Source organism: Corvus brachyrhynchos, unplaced genomic scaffold (genome assembly GCF_000691975.1).
Source record: "Corvus brachyrhynchos isolate BGI_N302 unplaced genomic scaffold, ASM69197v1 scaffold59, whole genome shotgun sequence".
Lineage (NCBI taxonomy): Eukaryota > Metazoa > Chordata > Aves > Passeriformes > Corvidae > Corvus > Corvus brachyrhynchos.
Window position 1 is genome coordinate 3681833 of NW_008246054.1, and position 5473 is coordinate 3687305.

General features: G+C 49.2%; 1 protein-coding gene across 1 annotated transcript in view; it reads left to right on the forward strand.

The window, feature by feature from the left end:
- VAV2 (vav guanine nucleotide exchange factor 2) overlaps positions 1-5473 on the forward strand; it is a 129542-nt gene that overhangs the window by 88442 nt on the left and 35627 nt on the right. The window lies entirely within an intron of this gene.

The following is a 5473-nucleotide window of genomic DNA, read 5'->3' on the forward strand; positions in this document are numbered from 1 at the left end:
TGGCCCTTTGAATGGACTGTTTGGAGCTGGTTTATGCTGCACAGTTGGGCCCCTCTTGGCTGGGATGTGCTGGTGGTGCTTCCCTGCAGACAGCAGTGCTGGGGCTGGCCTGGAATCAGGCAGAAAGACCCATTTAGGTTAATTATTTATTTTTCTTGGCACATGTTTCATAGGATGGCAGCTGCTCAGGTAGAGCAGAAAAACTCAAGAGTGCTGAAAAGTCACATAGTGCTGCTCTGCTGCGAATTAAAAATGGGGATTTCAGGATTTGTGTTTTCATCAGGTGTTTTCCAAAGTGAAGCTGTTGATGTTGTTGGATGCTGTGGGATGTATCCCAGGTCTTTACTGCAGCAGTCATTCCCTAGTGGTTGGTTGTGCTGTTACCCCACAGGGTTTGGGTTCTTTTTTTTTCCTTTCTCTTCAAGAAAGACATTTCTGTATTCCCCTTTTGATTTCATCCATCTGTTCTCATCAATGTGGAGCTGAAGTGAGGAGAAAAATCATCCCTCTTGCTTAAGCAAGGCATTGGTACACGAGGGCTTTTTAAAAATGCGATAATGTGTTGAAACATAAAATTATACGAGCTGTTATTTTCTTGTCTTCTCATCTCCAGAAATGCTCGGTTCAGATTTGAGCTGAGGATAAAGCAGGGCCTGCAGCTTACCCTTGGGCGCTGACACTGCGCCGAGTGCTCTCCTGCAAAATCATCAGCATCATCATCATCATCATCTTTGCGTTATCTGGTGATGTAACTCGCTCTTTCCCCGCTGGATTGCCATCAGAATTAATCTTGTGAGAATTTCTGCCAGCTCCAGACCACAAATAAAAGCAAACCGTAATTTTTCAGAGGACGTGTCTTAAATTTGGCGCCGCGTGAGGTGCTTCTTTCCAGAGATGAGTAATGTAACACAATAGTGTGATTTTAATTAAATTCAGCAGCTTTTGGTATGCTCTGATGTGTCTCGTTCTGCACGGGGAGAATTGATTCTCTTCTGTTTTATATAAATGGATTTTGGGGCATTAATAGTGTGGTTTTATGTCACAGCATTGGACCAAAACCATTCCCTGACGCTGCTCCTGTGTCACAGATGGGAACCAAATCTTGGAGGTGCTGCCTGGGTTGAGGGCAGGGCTGGAGAAGCAGCTGCAGGTCACCTCTTTGCTGGTCCCTGGTCAGCTCACAGCCACCTCTTGGTAAATTAATGCTGCTTTAATCTGCCTAATTCCATGAAGCCGATTTCAGTGGTGTGCCAAAATCTTGGAAAAACACCTGGTTATCTTTGGGCAGCTCCAGGAGTGCTCAGGATGGTGGGCCCGGGGTTCCAGAACTGATTGCTGACAGGGGACACAGTCACAGGGGTGGGGTGATCCCATACTCACAGAGTGACTTTTCCTCCTGGAGAAAAAGAGGAGGAAAAAAGAAAAGGGGAAGGTTGGAGCTATCAAAATGCTGTGCTGGGAACAGCCAAAGTCTGAAATTTTGGGATTGAAGCAGCACTGAACTCAGCAGGACTCTTCTGGAAGCATGGGAGCTGTAGGGCTGTGAACCCCACACCCAGACTTGCATGGAAAAGCACAGCCTGAAGCCCAAAATGTTGGTGAAATCAGTGTCCTGGGGGTTTTCTGTGCATTGCCACGATGGCCCCTTCAAAACAGGGTTGTGGGGAGGGCCTGTACACCCAGCCTGGGGGGCTGGGAGTCCTGCAGGGTGTAATTCCAGGCTGTAGATTCCACCCCATGGAGATGTTTTGCTGCCACATTCTGGGCCAGGAGGATTCAGCACAGCTCCGTCCATCCCAGCAGAGCTGCAGAAGCTCCTTTGCACCAGCTTGGGGCTCTCTGGTCCTTCCCATTCCAGAAGAAGTCCCTCGTAGAAGGGACAGCAGATGGGAGCAGCTCAGGTTTCCCGGGTGTCACACACTCCACCTGCTTTTTAAAACACTCAAGTGTTATCCCTGGACTTAAAAACAGGGAGATTATCCTGCTGGTGCTGGGAGGCTGGAATCCCCCTCCAGAAAGGGATAAATCACCTCCTTTAGACTCCTAAGGGTGTTTGTACAAGTCAGGAAAACTTCCTTGCAGATCTGCCTGCCAAACGATCTCCGCCGAGAGCAGCCTCAGGTGGGAACAGCTCCTTGGGATGGAGAGCTCTGAGTGGGACATTTCCACCCTCCCTGCTTCCCAGGGTTGGTGTTTGGAAATTGCTGAGAAATTGGAATGGAGACTGGAAAAATGGTAAATGAACCATGGCAGGTCCTCCTTGCTCTGCCCCATGTGGATTTGAGGCCAAGGTGCTGCTGTACAAAATGACCAGACTGAAGCTGCCCCATCCCTGACCCTCAGCTCTCTGCAGAGGTGAAGAGCTGCCTTCAGTTGCTAGGACAGGGCACCCCAGATGCTGAAATATGCTCATAAATAAATAAACGTCCCTGTTTATTGCTGTTAGAATTGCAGCCTACCTGGCTCTTCCCATTAAATAATTCAGAGGAGAGAGCAGCCAGGCAGTGCTGAGAGATTCCCTGTGCGGGGGTGGACGGTGAGGATGCGGCGTGGGAGGGATCATGGGGCGACCTGAGAGCAAGGGAGGGGTTTTTTTGCATGAGGAGCCTCATGAAATATTAATTGATTGTCCCCGTGGGTGATGTGCTGTGGCTGTGGCTGGCTCTGCCTGTGTTCCATTTGCAGTGAGATCCAGAAAGTGGCCAAAATGTTTTGTAAGATCAAGGGGGTGCTTTGCATCACAGGTCAAGAACCATCACCTGCTGTAAGTCCTGCCCTCCAAAAGAGCAGCTCACTCTAAACTTCACAACAAATTGCTTGGTCTTTTCTCCCCTTTTGGGCTCTAAAACAAACACATCGGATCGATCCCACTTCCCTTCCCTCCTTTGATCTCTGGAAGCGGTGCTGTTGAGTGCTGTGGGGTTTGTCTGTGAAGGAGTCGACTTTGGGAGCTTTATTATCTCTAAGAGCCTGTTCCAGCTCTGTTTGATGGCACTGGCGGCTTTTGCTTTTCATCTGAGCAGAGGATGGGGCTCGCAGCAGCCCAGGCACGGACTGGGAGGATGAATGGCTCAGCAGGTGGTTTTGCACAGTGGTGGAGTAAAAAAAGCTGGTGCTTAGCTAAAGATATGAAGTATCTTAATTTTCAAATGAATTTTAATAAACTGGGGTCTCTGCAGACCTGTTGGGTTTCAGTGGACTCAAAATACTCGTTACTGTTGGGCATTCCCAGCTGTACTGTGCTTCTGCATAAGAAATTGCAATGTGCCTGGAGGTCTGTTAGAATTTCCCAGGGAATCAGGAGCTTTTAGACCTTTTCACTCACAACATTTTTACTCATTTTACCAAAAAAAAAGGGCACAGAGATTGGTCCCAAACCAGGTGTTTGCTGTTGGGGAGCTCATGGCTGGGGAAAGTGCAGCACCTTCACCCACCTGCATGGAGATGCTGCTCCCTGCATGGCTGGGGCCAAGGGGATGATCTGTGGGAAGGTTCTCAGTGAAACCCCTGTGCTTGTGAGAAATACTGGCTTAAAAGATCACCCAGCTGGCTTTTCTTTGTGTTGCCTTGATGGGGATCTGGTGGGGTGGGACTGAGAGCAGAACTCTCCTCCCCCAGTCTGTCCCCACTGCATCAAATCCATTCCTGCAGCCAGCTCAGGTGTGTTCAGTGACAAAAACATAACCTAAATGGATGTATAAGGGACCTTGAGTCAAAAGTAGGGAGATATTCTAAATAGTGGCTGTTGGTAGAGCTAAATTAAATTAATTAAAGTGTGTTGTTGCGCTTGGAACTCTTGGGGAAGAGCAAGGGATGAACAAAGGAAAAACCCAAGGCTTTGTCCAAAAAGCCACCCTTCAGCTCCAGATTTTGGATGGTCCATTTAGTAATCCTCACCCTGGTGTGACTTCTCCCTCTAATTGCATTCTGTGAGTCCTTATTTAGCCATTAGCTGCCTCTGCAGGGACACAGGTTATTAATTCCTCCCCTGCCCTGACTTTCACTGCGGGCCTTCACCAGCGGTCAAGGTGAAGCTGGGAGGGCCAGCAGAGCTGCATCCCCATGAAACTCTCATTAGAAGCTATTTTTCTGCCTTTGCTGCCTCCTTGTCTTACATGGGGGGTTGTATCAAATTACACCTCAAGCCCAGATTTACGGCTGGAGATGTGTCCATGTGATTTTAATATTCTTTATGGCTCTTTTACTCCTTTCTCTCTGGCGTGGTGAGCACTGGGGAAGGAAATAGTCAGGGATTAAGAGCAGAAGATGCAAATAAAAGGAGGTCATGCCTTGTGGTGGATTTCTTTTTATTGTTGTTGTAACAAGTGGTGTTTAAACAGAGGTCACCTCTGAGTTCTGCTTTCCTGCCAGAGCTTTGCATCCTTTGCCTTCCTCTCTCCTGTTGGGAGGAAGGACATGGTTGGACATGGTTGGACACACCTTGGGTGCTCCTTGTTGCAGAGGCAGGGCAGCTGTGATAGCTGGTGGAGCATGGAATTGTCCTGCTCCATGGCTGGGGTCACCACAGCTGTTTTCCCCCCTGGACTCACCACCTGGTCAGGGTTTTAACTGAACTCGCTGCAGGTCTCAGCACTTTTTCAAAATGCTCGGTCTGGAGCTGCTTGCCGAACAAGGGTGAGGTGTAGCAGGGGAGAGAAAGCAAATTAATGCCAGCGAAAGGATCCAAAAATAGCAAATTCAGGGGCTAACCAGGCCATGTATTAAATCTTTCAGGAGAAGCAATCTATCATGGACAGGGAGGGTGGGAGGGAAGAGGAGGAAATTGCTCTTGAGGGCAGTTAGAGGTTCACGTGTATCCAGCTTTGCTCCTCCACAGCATCAATGTCCCATCACTGTGGTTCACAGCCTGGGGACCCCCTCTGCCTTCTCCAGGATGCCCAAGAGGGATGGGCAGAGCTGCCCTGCTGCCTCCTGTCCCTGTCCCTGTGCTGGGGCTGGAGCAAGGCTGGCTGTGCCCGTGGGGACACCCAGCCCAGCACAGCCCTAGCCATAAAGGTGCATCCAGCCCCAACAGAGCCACAGCCCACCCTGGCCCTATGCCAGCAATAACACGTGGGGTTTAATTAAAACAGTATTTTTCATCTCCTTCATACATTATTTGGTTATTGCTTCAGAACGAGCCAAGGAATTTTTGTTTCCCCCCACTCCCTCCCTCGCTCTTTTAATCTGCTTCCTCCCCTCCTTCAGTTTTGCCCTTTTGGTGTCCTTTCCCTCATCTCCGAGGGTTTAACTTTTTTCAGCTGTCACAAAGTTGTTAAGATGAGGAAGCCTGGGGTTCCTAAGGACTCATCCATTCCAGTGGGATTGCTGGGAGGTGCCAGTGGGAAGGAGCTCACAGGTAGAAACGCTCCATCACTGGAGGAGAAGGTGTTTCTCCATCCCAAAAAATCCAACAGCAGGCTGGAATTAAGATTCCTGCTTTTTGTGCAGCACCAGCTCAGAAGGAAGAGCT